The sequence below is a fragment of the Spea bombifrons genome, chromosome 4 (assembly GCF_027358695.1).
Source record: "Spea bombifrons isolate aSpeBom1 chromosome 4, aSpeBom1.2.pri, whole genome shotgun sequence".
NCBI classification, from domain to species: Eukaryota; Metazoa; Chordata; class Amphibia; order Anura; family Pelobatidae; genus Spea; species Spea bombifrons.
In genome coordinates, this window is record NC_071090.1 from 6748092 (window position 1) to 6768830 (window position 20739).

At 41.1% G+C, this 20739-nt stretch overlaps 1 protein-coding gene across 1 annotated transcript in view; it reads right to left on the bottom strand.

Annotated features, from left to right (window-relative positions):
- The window catches only part of TSPAN9 (tetraspanin 9), a 153951-nt gene extending 137750 nt beyond the window's left edge, over window positions 1-16201 (bottom strand). The window contains exon 1 of the mRNA XM_053465674.1: window positions 16008-16201. The gene's annotated coding sequence lies outside the window, so the exon portion shown is untranslated. The remainder of the gene's footprint in view (window positions 1-16007) is intronic.
- Window positions 16202-20739: the final 4538 nt, after the last annotated feature.

Sequence of the window (20739 nt, forward strand, 5' to 3'; positions counted from 1 at the left end):
CCGAGGGCTATCCCAAAATGTGGTGGGCTGGTCCTTTTTGTTCCTTTTGTATTCATTTATGGAAATGTTCTCATACCCTTCTAAAGAATCGGCTCAACTACCCTCACAAACTCTTATTTAGGGAATAGTAAAACCTCATATTGAAAACGGATCCACAAGCCGGCACAGTCCATGGTTTCCTTCCATCCCAGCACCACGTGTCCTTCAAAGATGGAGCGCTGAAATATGAAGTCATATCCCGGCACTCACCGGTGGTAGAGGGACGGAATTTAAACAGGTATGGGATAGACATACGGCTCCTAAGAAGGGACCAACGACTGATTAAGGTCTGAATGTCTAATTCAGGAAAAGCAGGCAGAATAGACAGGAACCGGCCAAAGTACAGCGATGGTGGTCGACGTTCCTCATGGAAGCGGGAGGCTGTATAGCAGAATATCTTTCGTTACTTCCGACCCTGGAATGCCAGATCCATCATACAGATGCTTTTTTTTCTTCTGAGCAGCTGAGAATGCAGGGGGTCCGGGCTCCTAACTTTCAGCACTCAATTTCCACGTGGACCCCCTGCGGTCTTCTAATTAGTGTCGCTCTCATGTCAACTGACTCTTCCCTGTTTAACCCTTTAAACTGCCACAGGGATGAACAATACATTGCAACCTTAACTAGCGCTTACAGATGTGTGCGTAACCGAAAATTAACCCTTCAAGGGCATCTGTCACTTTCCCCAGATCGATAAAAGCTAAAGAGTTGATGAAGTGAATTTGGTAAAGAAGCTTGCAATCCTTATTACACGTCAGTTAGTCAATAACGACTCATCTTTCCCCAGATCCTACGTTTTTATAGTTCTATACGCTGAATAAACCCACGTAATCTGTAAATTACATATATATATATATATATATGTATGCGTTACAAACCCACTTTATTTGTATACCAAGTGAAAAGCCATCTTAACTTCCCTGTTTTCAGCATCTGTGTGATTCTTTAGATTGTAAGCTCCTTTGAGCAGTGCCCTCCTCACCTGTTGTTTCTGTAAGTCAAATTGTTACGTTATATACTGCTTATACCCATCAAGTTATCCCTCCCCTGCTGTAAAGTTGCTAATTGTTGCTACATTTGTTACTTTTTTTGTTACTTCTCATAACTACCCTGCAGTAAAATAGCCCTGGACTATTAAATGAAATCTCTTGGCAACTATTATTTTGGGGTTTTGCTTTATCCCCTCCGCTGCTTTATTATAGGGGTTTCCTATGAGCGCAAGTTAAATGGGGGGCCGGCGATGGTGATAAATCAATCAATGGAATCACAAAATGTATAGACGTACATAATAATAATAATACAATAATAATAATAATTACATATAATAATAATAATAATAATAATAATAATAATAATAATAATTACATATAATAATAATAATAATAATTACATATAATAATAATAATAATAATTACATATAATAATAATAATAATTACATATAATAATAATAATTACATATAATAATAATAATAATAATAATAATAATAATAATAATAATAATAATTGTATTCCTGCCAAAAGCTATTAAGGCTTCAGTTCCCCTTTAAGATATCGTCATTCTAGAAGGAGTTAATGGACCTCGTGAGCTGCTCGATGTTAATGAAGTATCTTTACAGACAGGTCCGAACCTGCGCTACAAACCCACCCATCCCTCAAAACCTGCATGGAATGTATTCACTGCGAAGACTCGCTACCTTTACCGAGTATACGCTCACAACGCTCACAACAGTTTCAGGGGTAGGGCAGGTCTCAAAGGAATGCGCTTACTGGATGATGAATCAAGCCAAGAAGACAGCGGGCTATGCTTGTTAAAAGAGTAGTAGTTTGTTGAAGTGAAACACAGTAGACGTGGTAAGGGTATACAAATGTTTGGGGTCAAATGGATTAGAAATCCAGCGCAGACGGGGTTAATGTTGTAAATGACTATTGTAGCTGGAAATGGCTGATTTGTAATGGAATCTCTTCATAGGCGTACAGAGACCCTTTATCCCTCCCATCGCTCCTTTATCACTCCCATCACTCCTGTGTTCCAATGGCCCTTTATCCCTCCCATCATTCCCATCACTCCTTTATCAGTCCAATCACTCCTTTATCACTCCCATTGCTCCTTTCTCACTCCCATCGCTCCTTTATCACTCCCATCACTCCTGTGTTTCAATGGCACGTTTAAAAGGCTAGTTGATAGTCAAAAAACTCTTTTGCAGTTATGTTACATCAAGAAATTTCCCTGTTTTCCTTGAAAACAGCTAATTGACCCCCAAATCGTAGTGTACATACATATACTGTATATACATCTTTTTTCTTTTGGCATCCCTTCTTTTTTCCATATAAAGAGTGGTAGTTCTAGGGAACTTTCTATGGAACTGACACCCAGTAGATGGAGTTGGGCTTCAGTAAATAAATATTTTGCTGGTTGTCATGTATAAACTCCAAAAACTGTCTAGCGTTGCTTTCTGACTGCTGGTTTAGTAGATTTCCCCCTAAAGATGCACACTTTTAAGCTGTGACGCTACATGATTAATAGCGTCCAAATTTAGCGCTCCATTATTCCAGTTGGTTGACAGCTGCTCTCTGGACAATACAACTCTCAGGAATGGAGCCGGGTTTGGAAACTTAAGAGGAAAGGCTGCTTGTTGAGCTGGAAATGGTCGCTGATCCATGAAGGCCACTTCTAACATTTATTTTACGCTGGTCCCTAAGAACTGTTTTGGGTAAACAATTAACTTCATGGAAAATTACAGAAGTTCCCAGGACAGCAGTAAATATCGGTAATCTTCCCGCGCTACCAACACTTTCTTACCCAGTTAATAATAGTAAGTAGTCCTTTCACTAAATGAATAATTTTAATAGTGATCATGTTCTAAAGCCAGAGCGGTGTTCATGGATGAACCCATCAGGATGTCATGCAGGCTAAATTTGCCTCGCATTTCGGTTCTGGACTGCCCTTGGGGTCGGATCAGACTGATATGCCGATGGAGATTTGTCCTCTGTGGTGACACAAGAGACCTAAAACTTGAGATGCTCCCAAGCCAGGGACGCGCCGTAGGACTACGAAGCAGATGTCCATTCTTGGTGAGGACCTCAAATTGGTTTTGTATGGTATTTCATCGTTCGGGGACTTCTTGGGTCACCCCAAGTGGAAAGGTGAGTCCAGACATGGATCTTTTTACTCTCTTGTGCCTAGACAGACACCAACCGGAACCCACTGGTGAGGCCCATGAAGGCCAAAATGTCTCCTACATGAGGGAACCAACAAACCCCAGAGCTACATTTGCTTTACCTTTCGGTTCTGGGCTGCCCTTCTGGTAGGATCACAGTGACACGTTGATGGAGATTTTTCCTCTCTAATGACACAAAAGAGGTAAAGCTTGAGATGCTCCCAATTGGGGACGCGCCGTAGGACAGGCTGTGAAGCGGCTGCCCGTTCTTGGTGAGCATCTCAAATGTTTTTTGTATCAGTTTAAGTGTTGAGTTCCCATTGGAGTGTAGACCCCAGCAGAGCAGGGTCCACCAGGGTTCTGTTTATTCTTAACCTCATTAAGCCAAACTACGGAACCCGATGGAGCTCTATGAATAAAACATTTTTTGGCTTCAATAATAACTTGATCCTGCTTAAGAAAACACGGAGAACTCGTTTGACTGACCCTCACCGTGTGAGTCCCTTGTCCATCTCCCTAAGTTTAGAAGAACCCTGCTGAGTTCAGCTGTTCAACCCAGACTGTCTACATGGGCTGAGTAAATATGAGCAACTTATCTTCTCAACAATGAAGTAGTTTCACCCTTTCTAACTTTTCTAACTTAAAAAAAATCAATAAAGGACCAAACTGGTCAATCTTTTGATTGTGGGGGGGGGGGGGTTGGGACACATTATTTCCTCATAAATTTCAAACCAAATCAAATATTGCCACTTTATAAACATATGCAATATATGTGGTTGTACATACATGTAGACTGCACACACGGCCCATCTAGGTCACATTACACAAACTATTGCATGTTAGCCATACATAAGGGGTTAAATTCCATAATCATGTTATGGAGCGGGGAGTGGGGCCTTGACACGCCCCAATCCCCGCCCATCTCCCCTTTAAATGGAGGTGTTTCCTTCGATGTCGGCGGGAAAGCTCACTGACATCAGCGGGAACACCCCTGACGTCATCGAGGCTGCCCCTGACGTCATCAGCACCGCCCACCGACGGCGCAGGACTGATGTCGGTAGGCATTCCTGACTGCGTCCCGGTAGCCGGAGCGCAGAAGGTTCACTAATTCCGGCTCGCAGCTCATGGAGACTTTCACGTCTGGAGCAGGAAACAGCGGACATTACAATGAGGCTCACACAACGACCAATTACACAAATAAGTGATTGTGTGCGAACCCAATCCGCGATCCTGTGACCCCCGCAACAAAACAATTGGCTATTATTTATCTTCACTGGGGTTTTTTTTCCTTTGTCTTCAGAATTATTACAGTCAGAGCTATCGCTGGGCTGTCATTTCATCATCAGCTCAGTCAGATTTTATGAGAAATATGGGGTTTGATACAATTTTGGAATTAGATTCAGGCAGCCTGTACCACCTCCGCTGGGAGGCTGTTCTACTTACCCACCACCCTCTCTGTAAAATAAAGTCCTTACAGTCCTTTCATCAGTGTTACTAAAAAAAAAAAACACATTTAGCTGACCTGCAAATTAGTGTTTCCAGCAAAGTTAATTAAAGGGGGGACATGTCGTTTTAATCAAGACAGATAATTAAATGCATTTGCTGAGTGACGGCTTCATGATTCTGTGCAATGATAGGAGGATAAAAAGAGCAGGGGAGGAAAAATACAAAGGCAAGGTTATCATTTCCAACTTGCGGTTAGCTTTGAAAAACGTCGGAATATATTATTCATTTCCATCATCAAAGTAACCAAACCTGCCGCCATAAACAGCGTGATGCAAAATGGTTCCCACAATGCACTGGGGTGCACAGAAAAAAAGAATGTGACGGCAGATAAGAACCATTCGGCCCTCAGATCTAGATTAAGTAGCCATATGCCTATTCCAAGCGTGTTTAAATTCCTTCACTGTATGAGCTTCTACCACTTCTGCTGGGAGGTTGCTCCATTTATCCACCACCCTCTCAGTCAAGTAAAACCTTCTTTTATTTCTGTTAACATTAGGCTCCTAATTAAACGTTTGACGTGGACGGCTTCAAGGCGTACAAAACAACGATTATAAGACCTACAAATACAATGAGGCCGAGTGGATCAGCGAATTAACCTCTACCTCGTACAATACCTCCCAACTTCTATCCCCGGGGGCGGAGCTTGGGAAGTAGAGTGTCACTCAAACTGGCAGCGCTACTGCGCACGTGCACATCTCCGTGCACATGCACAACTCTGCGCACGTGCACAACTCCGTGCACTATGCATTCTCCATTATCCCAGACACAGGAGAATGAAATCGGGGCCTCAGGATTACGGCTGTCCCATCAAGCTCTACCTCTGTCCTGAAAAGCTTGGTGGGACAGAGCAGCTAGATATCTTGGGAACTCTCCGGCTACGGTGCTGTTGATGTCAGGGGGCGGTCCTGCTGTCAGTGGGCGGTCCTGCTGTCAGTGGGCGGTCCTGCTGTCAGTGGGCGGTCCTGCTGTCAGTGGGACATGCGCCATATTGGATGGGAAGTGGCCGAGGAGTGGGACGTCACCTGGAGTTCCCGGAGAAGCGGCACCCCATCCAGAGTCTCCGGGCAAAACCTGAAGGGTTTGCAGGTTCCACGAAAAATGCTGCTTTGGGTCTCACTTGACCAAGCACTAGATCATACCTCCCAAGTGTCCCTCTTTAGGACAGATAGTCCCTTCTTGAAACCCAGATCCTTTCTCTCTTGGTTTCCCTCTTTTCTAGGGGCTCATAATGATCGCGGGGTATGAGTGTATCACGGTGTTCTACAGTCCTTAAAGTCACAACAGTATATACATAAAGAGCAGACATTCTCCATATTCTATAGAATAAGTAAAACATATTATTCCTTGTCTAAACACATCGTCCACAGAGGTCAATATTTCATGGTCACATGTAGTCTAAAGCCCCGCCCCTAACCACACCCCCTAACAAAAAACTGTTCTACTTTTGCCATTTGACGCTGTGGAAGGTATTCTGTACGACAAATAAAATGAATTCAAATGGGATTGATCTTAAATATACCCTCAAACGTTTGGGGGCACTTAGAAATGTCCTTTTTTTTAAAAAGAGAAGGAAATTTTGCCCATTAAAATAACATGAAATGGATCAGAAATCCAGCGCAGACGGGGTTAATGTTGTAAATGACTATTGTAGCTGGAAACGGCTGATTTTTAATGGAATATTTTCGTAGGCGTACAGAGGCCCTTTATCACTCCCATCACTCCTTTATCACTCCCAGCACTCCTGTGTTCCAATGGCCCTTTATCACTCCCATCACTCCTTTATCACTCCCATCACTCCTGTGTTCCAATGGCACTTTGTATAAAAATGTGTTCCAATGGCACGTTACCTTCCGCGGATTCCCTCACTCCATGAAAGGATGCGGACTTTAGCAGAAGCGCTGCACGGGGTACAATACGCCAAAGCAACACAGCTGTCTCTGCGCGCTGCCTGTGATCCAAAGCATGTGAAATCTCTGGAAGCCGAAAGAGATATCGCCCCGAATACCAATGAGCTGGAGAGACAGCAGAACGTAATCGGACATTTTATGACCTATTCTGTAGAGGGCTACACAGATATCCTCCCCCATAAAGTACAGGTAGCTCCACCGCAGCTGGTCCTACAACACACACGGAAATTAATATTCCGACGCGGAAATTTAATTTATGTATCCACAGTTACGTGACTTCATCATGCGTTACACTACTAAAAGAATTAATTGGACCGAAACTGCATGATTGGGAAAACATCCAATTCTATGGCCGCAGGTCTACTATGAGCTCCGCCATCGATGAGCGCATGGATGTAGGATGTATAAGTGAGTAACTCACTCCCTTCTGTGAATTTATAAATTCTAGATACCCCATGGGGCCGCACTTTGAACGCCGTGGTTGACAAAATGTCAAATGTATGTATGTGCGTCCTGGGAAAAATGGCGGACGTGGTCACTCTACAAACCACGGGGAGCACCAGACCTGTCTTTGCCAAAGTACAGAGTTTCTCAACTGGCCGTGTTTTCCGGCTCTCCGTAGATTATCACAGATGGGCCGGTGTCTGCCTCTCACACCTGTGCAGTTAATGGGCCAACTGTGCTAACGTGAGGGAAACAAATCTGTAGGACCTTCCTACACAAGCACAGGTGGGTCCATCAGTGTCGCTCAGTCACACCTGTGCCAATTAATAAGCCACCTGTCGTGTATGTGTCAAAGCATAGAGCCTAAGCTTGGGACTTCAGGAACCCCAGATCCGGGGGTACGTTTATATTTTTATATTCTTATCTTTAGAAGAAGAAGAATGATATATTGATGGAGATGTCTTCTGACCTACTGTGACGGATTGCACCATGTGTGGTGGGCAGAAATGTGTCCTACTGGTCAGGATGTCTGAGAGAAAATGTACAAATACTGGCAACTAGTTAACAATGAATTTCATAGTTGTGTGACAGTAGGTGTCAGGGGCTACAGCTGTGACATGGCCTCAAGGCCCATAACTGCACCCATTCAGTGGTAGTTGAGTGTGTAGATCTGTGTCCTCATCATCTCTTCTCCTGATGGTGCTTCTGGTCGTTCAGCCTGTTGCGACAACTTTGATCCTGGCGCTTAAGCTCCCTACAATGGGAGGACAAGCGATGAAGCAGGAGAGGTAAGAAGGTGTTGATGGAGGCACAGATACATCTTCTCCTAAGAGACCACCATGGACATCACATCCTGGACATCCCTCACCTTTGCACAGAGCAGAAACGCAGAGCCCGTAGGGGGCTTCAAAATATTTTAAACACAGGGCCTTCTGCTAGCCACATAGATACCGAAATTGAGAAGAAGCTACAATATTTTTGATGAAGACAGGAAGGAACGTTGGAAAACTTATAACGTGAGAGCTGCGAGGAAACAATGAAAGAGACGCCTTGCAAAAAACACAAAATTTATGATGTGCGTTTAGACGTAAACAAACAGCCACTCATAAAAATGTAAGAATTTTAACCTAAATCCCCCCTCCAAAAAAAATAGCTGAAAACATTTGAAAAACAAATAAAAAAATATATATTTACAGCCGTATACATTCAATGGTTTTTACACAGCATTTTAGAATAAAAAAGCAGTGAAACATTTGCATTTAAATTATAATTTTGTTTTTTCTTTAGTTATGGACATTGACTGAAGCTAAATTATTTTTATAATAATCCCTGCGACAAATTGGGACGTATCTTCTGTTTTTAACCTGAAACGTTGGATCTAAATTACCCGTATTATACACAAGTTTATATTATACCCTACGTTTTATGGTTATTACACTGAATTTTGGAGCCATATAATCCTTAATAGGTTTTAAATTAACCTAATCATCCCCTCTCCATCCTGAGCCCTGAAGTACAGCTATTTAGTTATTTTACTAACTCCGGAATGGTTTTTCTATTTTAGATCCCTTCTTCTGCGTATTAATATCCTTCTGAAGATGTGCTGTTTAGAAGAGGACAGGATATTATAGGCTGGGCTGCCAGCTGACTGGCTGCGGAATTCAGCCAATACGTCAAACATATAAGGTATCATTTAAAGTTCCACTTTGAAAATTAATATATACCAGTATAAAATGTATTTAACATAGTAAAAAAAAATTATAAAAAAATATATATATAAAATAAAATAAATTTGAAAAATAATAATAATAAAAAATAAAATAATAAAATATATATAAATAATAAAATAAATTAAAAAAATAATAATAATAATAATAAAAAAATATATATAATATATAAATGCCTTTCTAAAAATGCCAGGTCCATTAATATATATTATGGTACACTATTTTGAATGTACTGTCCCTTTAAATAGCCGGTACCTTTATATAATATGTGAACCTGGAAACAGAGCAATAATTAAACTCAGGATGTCCATTAAACGGCGGTGATACAAATTTCACTGGATTTTAATGTCACTTAAAGTAGCCTAATGGATATTTAGAGAGAGGCGACGTGCTGTTTAATAGACAGCTGTTGTGTACTTAGACTCGTATACAAATGCAGGGAGTCTTCTTGTGAGGTCCTCGTCTACCAGTCTCATAATCACCAAAAAAAAAAACCCCAACAACTTCAGGTTTTAAAGCAGAGAAGCGACAAACACTCCGGAGGCTTTCCAAATAGAAGGAGGATGTGTGATTTAATGAGACCAAAAAGGGACGCTAATTTCATGTTGTCAAAATGTCAGACTTCGAAATTCCCCAGGCTGCAGAACAACCAGGCAAAACGCAATTTTTTTTTGAAGTTCGGTCTACATAGATGGCTAAATATTTGAAATCAGATCCAATATTTGATTTTATTTTTGGAGCCCATTTTTCTTGCATTCCAGTGCATTTTTCAGCGTGTAGATTGATGAATGTCAGACTTCTGTCTTAGTTTTCCTTCTCGGTTGCGTATGCACTGTAGCATGTCAAAAGCTTAAAACGAGCGCTCCAGACCTATTTTCTGCTTGGAGTCCACTTTGCATGGTCACCGGCGCATTTTACTGCATGCAAATCCGTGCAGGCATTCCCTAGTTATTGAAGTTTTTCTGTATCTTTTAACTCCGTCCCCAGCTGCCTCTACTAAAAGCAGGGAGCATACTTCTGTATGCTTCTTGCACATGCTCAGTAGAACTCCCATTCTAGTCAATGGGATTAGCGGGAGCCTGCCACATGTATGTTATCTGAACAGTATACATGCGTTTGGCTGCTGCTTCAGTGACTTCTGAACACGGTTGGGGGAGGGGAACGGGACAAATGAATATGGGGGGCAAAACTAGCAACAAGATTTAAAGTGACCACGCAGCTATCCTATGCTTTAAAGTGGATATGACGGCTGGAGCGTCCCTTTAATCCACATTCATTCACTAGCTTTCAAAAGATACTTTGTCGGAATTGAAATTGCGTACTTTGCCTAAATTTGCCCAAACCTGCAGGCATTCTATAGGATGATTAGACAAAATAAGAAACATGTTCTCTTTCCGTACTCTTTCCTCCTTTCTATCTTTCTGAGGCTATTTGCCAATAGTAACTAGAAGCACATGTTTCTCCTAAAAGGGACTAGCTCACCTTGTCCAAAATAATGCCTTTGTCGATCTATACATTATACAAGGAAAAAGTCCTGGCAAAGTTACAGATCAGTTAAAATAAAATACGTATACTTATTTTACCTTACTCCCTGCAATGCTGTATGTACATGGCGCATGCACGGCCAACATACACAACATTGAGCTTCATTGCAGTTTATCCTGGGCCAAGTGAGCCCTAGAATGACTACAAATGTAGATTTTGTTCTATACATTTGCCACGTGTTTGTCACAATTTACAGGCACAGATGTAAGCTCCAATGAGTAAGCACATGGCTTTAGATTGCTGATTCTCTTTAAAGTTACAGTTTCATTTCCTAGAAAGCCCCCTAACGAAGAATGGATATTATTATTTTTTTTTTACAGCGCCATCATATTCCGCAGTGCAGTACAATGGGATATTAAAGTACCCTAACCCTATGCCTTTATTTTAATACGAATTCTTCAATAAATTAAAGTACTTACTGGAGGTTGAAGCTGCAGCTATGTAACTGCAGCTTCCCTCCTTCTCCGTGACCATTCTTGCAGCAGCCAATCAGTGGCAGGAAAGCACTCCCACTCAAATCAATGGGAGCGCTTTCCACACATAGCAGAACTCCATCTGCGGTGTTCGCGGACCCCATGCTGGAGCTGACTCGGGGTAAATACATGGCGTACAAGGAAAGAAGCTGGGGTGGGGCAAATGCATATACGGGGGGTCTGCAACCCCCCCCCCATGATAGCTGGCGTGTCCCTTTAAATAACGCACTGTGTTTACTATTACATATTTGAACTTATTTTGTGGATGGGCCTGGAAGCTGCAGAAGCCAGCTGGAGTCTGTCAGTATTCTTGGCATAAAACAAGCAACTTGACTATTTTAAGCTAACTATGTAGATATGTCATAATAACTGATGGAATGTCGTTTTTTCCCCTGCTTGCTGCAGAATGCGGGGGTTACTTTATCCTTCGTCATGACATCGATCTCAATTACTTGCAGAAGTTAAAGGCGCTGATCATTTAAGATGTTGCCAAATCGTGGACGTGTCTCGTGGAGTTCAGCGCGGAGCGGTCATTCTTCTATTTATGGCACCTCGGCCCCCGCGTCAAACAGTGAAATTACGGCTCTTTAAAAATGTCTCTGTTATGGGGTCCGTGAAAAAAAAGTATTTTCTCCCTGAGCATAAACCCCAGCGTTGTATACAGTAATAATCCCCAGTGCTGTATACAGTAATAATAACCCCCAGCGCTGTATACAATAATATACCCCCAGCGCTGTATACAGTAATATAACCCCCAGCGCTGTATACAATAATATACCCCCAGCGCTGTATACAGTAATATAACCCCCAGCGCTGTATACAGTAATATAACCCCCAGCGCTGTATACAATAATATAACCCCCCAGCGCTGTATACAGTAATAACCCCCAGCGCTGTATACAGTAATATAACCCCCAGCTCTGTATACAGTAATAACCCCCACAGTGCTGTATACAGTAATACCCACCCAGTGCTGTATACAATAATAACCCCCACCACACTGAGCTGGTGCTTTATGGCAATGCTAATGAAGTCAGAGCATCCAAATGGGCTAACAGCTGCGACACATACAAATGGCTAATATGCATCTGCCTAAACACATTATATTCTGGGGGGAAAAAAGACAATATTATTAAAAACCTTTTAATCGGATACTCGTAATAAGCAATTTGTGGGAGTTCCCCTTTTAAAGGCAGAGTCCCGCTTTGTAAAAAAAACAAAGCACAAGAAGAAATGGTATTACTGTCCCTTTAAATGAAATTATACCGAAAAAGCCACTTAAAGGGCAGGAAACCCAAACTATACAAAACTGAAAAATAAAAGTAAAAAGTTATTTCTTTCAGTCGCCTTAACCAAGGCAAGAGCTGGAACACGAAAGCATTTTATGTATTAAATTCTGATATAAAATCGACGTAAAATGCATAATTACTATAAATGGATATGAGTCCAAAATAAGCAGATGAACCAATGAGGATCAGCGTCACCGGCGGCCATAATTAACCGAACAGTCAGGAGCTCCCTCTTCCAAAAGCATCATATCATGTACTCATGGAGAGAATCGGAAGCATCCGAAATATCTATGACTAAAATTCGAAATGCCTTCCCGTCCCAGAGAACTTAGGGGCGCCGGGAATTATTCCCACAGCGAAAAATTCCACGTTCCCATTAAAAGCCTTAAAAGCGACAAGAATAATAATAATAAAAAACACTCAAAATTATTTGTATTTTATTTATGTTTTTGCTGATTTTTCCCTTTTGATGATGTGGAATTCCGAACAAAAATGCATCAAATTTTCCAAAAAAAATGCATAAAAAATATTTTAGAAGTTATCTTTTTTTAAGATTGGTCACTTAAATTATGAGCAAACACAAGCGTTTTCATCAGCGGAGACGCCCACTCGCATTCCGGCTGCGAGCCTCGATGTTCCTAGGTATCCCGGATGGAAGGAGACCATGGAGGCTGAGCCAACTAGGCCCAGTTGTCTGTGGTGTTAGTGGGTTGTGGAGATCGGCGACGTCTCTTTGAACCGTCCCATTGAGCCATGACAGGGGGCCGGATAGCCCAATGGAGTGATTGACTCCCTGTTATATGCATCAGAGGCCAGGGCCGACAGACACTGATGTGTAGGCCAGCCTCCATCTTTCTGCTCTATGACATTTATTACAGTCTAAGCACACGAGACAAAAAAAATCTTCCTTCCACATGTTGGCTCCTCGTAATAAAAAGGCATGAAGGACACTTCTATATGGCTAGACACTCAACCTATACAAGTACGGGTTATGAGCATACCTGGGGCCTTTCTAAATAAGTGGACCCCCGACACCTTTAATATTAACCCTTTAATAGCAAGTACTGACTTCTCAAACGTGTTAGCCAAACGGCTCAAATACCGCTCCTCATGGAAGCCTTGGCTTGCCATTATTTAAAGATGCACTTAATTAAGTCACCTATGTTCAAGCAGGGCTATCAACATGACATTCAGGGAACAAAAGCACCAATTGTTATCACAGCAGGGTAGAATAGGAAGGAGTCCGCTCTGACTGTATGACCCTGAGAATCTGCCCCTTCACCCTGAGACTGGGGCACAAACCCTGAGAGTTGCCAGATATGGTTATTAGCAAGTAGCAGCGCAGTCACCCTAGAAGCTAAAGGAATTCTCTTGCTGACTTCTCCGCTTCTACCACTTAGTATAAGAATAATACACATAATTACAGTAGGATATACTGGCCGGAATTAATCGTGAGGACAAGCATATGCGTTATCAGTGAAAAATATTTTAGATCAAAATAATAATTTGATCCATACATTTACCAAGAGATCTGTGTGTCATGATAATTCAACTTCTAGTAACCATCCAGCCTATCTAATCTGCCCGTGTTTCCATAATCAGTCCTAGGTCTTTTAGATTCAGGAGCCGTACGCCAGTCCCATGCATGTCAAAATTCCTTCACTGTATTAACTGCTCCCACTTCTGCAGGAAGACTGTTCCACTTATCTACCACCCTACCTGTAATAAAAAAGCAAACCTGAAGCCAAGTTTGTCACTTTTTTTATGGCAGTATTGTGAAATTACAGAGAATAGGCACCACTATTTTAACAATAACTCCCACTCTTTTTTAGGGGTCAATTAAATGTTATTTAACATTATTTTAATATGGAAGCTACCACGTGACATCTAGACCATTCTTGGGATATTTCCGGTTAATTGCTTAAAACCCCCCAAAATGAACTGTTACAACTTTGTCAGGAATTTCCCGCGCAGCTAGAATAAATATTTTTAAATTAAATAATACTAAATACATTTTAATTATTATTATTTTATAAACATGCTTTATCTTTGCAACATTAATTCAATTATTTTGTCCATGATCTATCCAAACTATAATTAATACACAGGTTTGTGTGTGATTGTCACATAAAATTAAATTACTATATATATATATATATATATATATATATATATATATACTAAAATTATATTATTATTCAATGTAATAATAATAATATTACTAATAATAATAATAATAATTTAATAATAATAATAAATATTATATTTTTAGCAATGATTATATGAATCTATATCTTGTCTTAAGCATCCAAGGCTTTATGATTAAATTAAGATATTTCCTTGCAGAAGTTCAGGGTCACTTTTTTGCAAAAAGTTCCCGTCAAGGGGTTTCAAAGGCAAATACAGAAGAAAAAAAACTGCTGGCTGCATAAATAGGTGCAAATTACTAAGGCCTGGAATGCAAAGGACACCCAACTCCTCTGTGGACATCACCGAATACTATTCCAGGAACCCGGCATTGTAGCAAGAGTGAGCCAAGTGCCCTTAAAGTGTGACACACAAAAATGCCGGGTCATTCGGGGTCAGTCCTAGACATGTGACCATTCTACCTGGACGGGGTTAATCTTTTTCTAGTCCAATCAAGTCATGGTAGAGCAGCAGAACCAATTCCCCATTTATCATATACTTATTCTGCTTAAAAAAAAATATATTTAGAAATAATCCACGTCCTTCTAGATTGTAAGCTCCTTTGAGCAGGGCACCCCTATGTCCAAGTCAATACTACTTATTCTCCATTAACCCACTGTGCAGCGCTGCAGTATATGATGGTGCTATATATAAATCAAACTGTTCCCACTGTGATAATGGGCAATATATATATATATATATATATATATATATATATATATATATATATATAATGAATAAATCAAAGATTGTCAATGTATTGACCCTAAAATTATATATATTTTTATTTCAGTGTTCTTTTTTATTACATCATACCTTGGGAATGCCCATGCATTTCACATTGTATGTAATAACTGGCCCAATAAGTCAATTATATGCATATAAATAGATAGATAGATAGATAGATAGATAGATAGATAGATAGATAGATAGATGGATAGATAGATGGATAGATAGATAGATAGATAGATAGATAGATAGATAGATAGATAGATAGATAGATAGATAGATACATAGATAGATACATAGATAGATACATAGATAGATAGAAAAATTATTGCACCCATGCTGGAGCTTTTCCAATCATCGATAATAATAATAATAATTATTATTATTATTACTGTTTTATTAATTTATATAGTGCCAACATATTCTGAAGCGCTGTACAAGTAGATAAATTAAAATCATAATAAAGCCAAGATACCGCATATAATACTGAGGCACATCACACAGAAGCACATCACTGACAACAGTTAATTAATATTTTTTAATCCAGACGAATATCCATCATGGTATAAGTGAGTTTATCCATATCTGTGACATCATAAGAATGAAAAGTGAATCTCAACACTCTCTGCGTTGATGACTTCAGGATATAAAAGTTAGGGATCTCTGATAGTCCAGGGACAATAAGCCAGCCTGACAGCGGCTGGATGGCTGAGCGTGGTGGGAGTTGGAGTCCAAGGCAGCTGGAATGTTAGAAGTGGTTGATTCTCAATCTACAATGAGTTGGGCTGAGTTGGAGATTCGGGTGACACTGATAGGGTGTGTGGGGGTGTCTGGACCAGCAGAACCCCTAGCAGGGTGTGAGATCAGCACACCCCAAAATACTAGAAACCCACTCCAGCCACACCAGAAGCTCATTGCCCTAACCTTTCACATTCTGGATGACAACACACAACACACAACACACAACACACAACACACAATACACAATAAATACAATGTACTTACCAGCTCCCAGTGTGTATCCAGAACCCAGATCTGAGGAATGGGGGGAGGAGAAGGATGAGGAGGTGGCAGAGGAACCAGATCAGCTCCAGGCAGGAAATTCAGGGACTTTTACAGATCCTTCTACAAAAACACTGATGGTAAAGGAGAAAGAAACAAGAAAACATGCAAGAAGGAGATCTTCTGACCTAAAAAGTGAGTCACTGGGCTTGCTGGGGGAGCGGAAATGGATGGGGGGGAGAGAAAGCAACAAGCAGCTGGGACATAAAAAAGTGCAGGCACATAAGGGATTTAGTTTCACTGGAGTCAGGGTCACTGATGTCTGGGACTCCTCCTTCTCCAGTGACTCTGCCATCATGGTCCTCCTACCTTTTTTCAAGCAGGTCCTCCCACCTTTTTTTCTCCCCCCCCCATGTTCCTCCCACCTCTCCTGCAGCTCCCGTGCCTGCATCTACTTGGATCGCTTCCTCCTGGCGACCAGAGCAGCGCCAAGACAGTCCCCTTCCCCAAAGATCACAAACATTTCTCATCAAAAGAACCAGGGGAGCGACTGCAACAATGTTACAAAAATCCACAAAGGAAACTGTGTTCCAGGAATGTTACTTTTCTTTGGCCAAAATATTGTGTTTCCAAAGCAAAATGTTTCTGTTTAGATTGTAAAGTGTCCCTGTTTAGGATGATCAGTCCCTGTTTGGGAGCCAAATCCCTCTGTCCCTCTTGTACGGTGTAAGCTGGGGAGGGCTGGCACCTTTTGGTCCAGGGGGCTCATAAAGCAAAGTGGCCCCATCAGCCCCTTGACCCCCCCCCAGTAACTAAATATACATTTACACATTCACACACACTCATGCACACACACTCATGCACACACACTCATGCACACACACTCATGCACACACACTCATGCTAACACATCAGACACGGCTTTTGAAAACAATTTCAAACCAGCCCGGGGGTAGGGGGGAGTAATTTACCCCCATTTACCCCCCCAGGGCCAACTGAGTACTTATTTATATATATATAACTTGCCTTTAAGAGAAGTTGCAGCTCACCACCCTCCGTGGTCCTGTTTTAATGCCTCTTTTGGCCTGAAGCAGCCAATCGGTGGAAATTAATGAGAGTGTTTCCTGTGCATGCAAATAGGTGTCTCATTTAGACCCCTGGATATTTTTTGCGAGACATCAGAGCTGGAGTGCAGAATAGAGCGTGTGCTTTGTAAAGTCTACACACACAGACACACACATATACACATATATACACACACACATACACACACATACACACACACATACCCACACACATACCCACACACATACATAGACACACACACATATACATACACACACACATATATACACACACATACGCACACATATACATACACATATATACACACATACACACATATACATACACATATACACACACACACACATACACACACACATACCCACACACATACCCACACACATACATAGACACACACACATATACATACACACACACATATATACACAAACATACACACACATATACATACACACACACATATATACACACATACACACATATACATACACACACATACACACACACAAACATACACACACATACATACACACACACACATATATACACACATACACATATACATACACACATACATACACACACACACAAACATACACACATATATACACACACACACACACATCTATACACACATACACACATATACATACACATATACGCACACACATACATACACACACACACAAACATACACACACATATACATACATACACACACACATTTAAAGGGACCTCTCAGCCATCACAAGCATTTCTAAATTGATGCTGAATTGATAATGAATCGACTTGAATTTTTCAATATTGGAATAAAAGTCTTTTTTATGAAATAATCATAGAATACGTCATTCATCGTTTCCTGAGTCAGCTAATAACCCGGGTCACGTGTACCATGCCATGTGTCATGTTAATAATTATGGTCAGGGTTATAGGAGGCCAGTTGTCCTTCACCAATGCTTTAGTTGTAAAAACGAATATCTAATCTGCTTGGCTAACTATAGCGTCCCCCCCCCAAACAATAATTTATTTATCCGCTTAAAGAGGTTCTGCAGAATCTGAAGTTTTTTTCTTAGATTTTATTTTTCCGTTATATATATATTTATATAGTAGAAACACAATACCCGAGAACATGGCCTGTCCAGCGGCATCGAGTTTGTGTTACTCACTTTCAGAAACAATTGTTTATTCCGACGGCCAGAGATGACACTTGGTGAATGACACTTAGCAAGCCTGTTAGCGCCAACTGTTACCAAATCAGAGACAACTGGTAACGAGACAAAAAAAATCGTCTGTTTTTGTGCATTTATTATTAACTTCTGTAAAAAATACATAAATCAATACATTTGCATTTATTTCAATGATATTTTAATATTTTTTTTTAAAAAAAATATATGTAAATAAATATCAAACTGTCAGAAACCCATCAATGACTCAATAATATTTATTAAAAGTAAAAAGTTATGCATATTCATTACATTCTGGTCATTCTGTGATGGTGTTTAACCCCTTAATGGCAAAGCCTGTACATGTACAGGCTCAAAAGGCATTGCTTTCAAGGGGTTTAGGGACCACCCATTGTCCTTAAGGGGTTAATATGCCACTAACATGCCGTGTTGCCATTAGCTTACACTTTTCTGTGGCCATCACAGGCCACTGAGGCTTATTAGCATACCTGGGAACTTTCAGGGTTTGCCCCCAAGTCTCAGGGTTTTTGCCTCAATCTCAGGGTGAAGGGGCAGAATCTCAGGATCACAGTCTGGAGCTGATTCCTTCACCGCTGTGATCGTATCTAAGACTCCCAATCAGTATGTTATGGTTAATATCCCTGCTTGAATGCAGGTGACTCAATGAAGTGTATCTTTAAGTAATGGCAAGTCGAGGTTCTCATGAGATCCATTATTAGATCCATTATTAGAGCCATTTGGAGAGTCTCTACATAGAATCTTCATTGTGGGCCATTAAAAGGTTGATATTTCAAGAGACTCAGGAGCAGCTCATTGGAAAGTTCCCAGGTATGTCTATCAGACATTATTTAAAAGCCCAACATAGCCGCCCCAGGTCCTCCTTTTGCGGTCACTGGCAATTATGGGACAGTTGGGGAGATCCTTTGATCTCCCATGACCGGCTAGGGGGGGAGCTGTGCAATAAAGCTCCCATCGAGCCACCTCGCAATGCTCTGGAGCAGAGCGCCATCAGGTGGCCACGTGGCTCCTCAAGCCTCAAGTGGTTTGATAGTTCTCTATGCTGCCCCTCTCTACTTCTTGCCCCACACCCAACACTGGTGTCCTCATTTGAACTTTGAGTTTAATATCTAAGTGCATCTTTTAAACATATAACGCCAGTTTCCTTTTTAAAAGGCGAATTATCACACCTGAGATAAAACCATCGGTTAGAGTTCGGAACAAAAGAAGGAAAAGTGTTTGGCTTTCTGTGGGACGTCTCCTCTGATGACAACAAAATGTTCTGGAAATCCCTGTATTGGCCTTTTTAAGAGATGTTTTAGAGACAGGAACCCGTTCAGTGTAGACTGGCGTTGACGTTCAGTTGTAGCCTCTAATCCGGACCACGAAATGTGTTCTCACACTTGTCCGATTACATCACATGGACTGGATCACTTAGTGAATAGCAGATGCTCCTGCTGACTGGGACTGGAGTTAAGTCAACAGGGCATGGAATGCACAGGTTTTACTCCGAATGCCTGCCGTCTTCACCTGTTCAGATTCTGTCATTCTTCTTTTGCAGCATTACATACCTCCCAACTGTCCCCGTTTAAAGGCACACTCCCGCTTCTCAGGCAAAATCCTGAACTATAAGTACCTCAGTGTATTAACATTTCCAGTTTCTGATGGGAGGCTGTTCCGCTTATCTACCACCCTCTCTGTAAAGTACCGTAAACCAGAAAAAAAGTTCATGGAGATTAGATGAGATCGTGATTTAATATACGCAGTTTATCCCCGAAAGAACATAGCAACCAAATAACTGAATAACATTTTTATTACATGAGGTTCCAACGCAATTTAATATTTTTTAGAACCCTTCAGTATAATGTAACTCATAAATATCCCGTGAAACATGGCATTTTTTATATCCACATTTTTTTAAAGCTGTAGATTAGAGAGAAATAAGACTGAAAGTTGGATATCTTAATGGAGGTCTAGATGGAGGTCCGTGATCCGTCAGACACCTAGATGCAATAAATATACTTTCATTTAATACATTCTGCAACTGCTTTTAATGGAATATTAATGGTTAAAAATGTACAAAGGGGTGTAACTAGAAACCACAAATGCCCCAGTACAAGAATTGCCAGGGGCCCCACAACTTCACCAAGCAACATGTCCCACAGTGCCACCTTTGTCACCATACAGCTTATGATTGCCACCTTTGCCCCCAAGCAGCTTACCAGTGCCATCCTACCCCCAAACACTCTGCCTGTGCCATCTTTCACATACACATTCATATTAACACGCATATACATAGACATTCATGCTCACATACACTTTTACATACACATTCATGCTCACACACACACATTCATGCTCACATACATACATACATCCAAACATGCATACCTCCTCCCTTCCACCTACACCCCCTTACCTCTCCTGCGACCTTCCCCAAGTTGTACTTTATACCTCCTAGCAGTCCC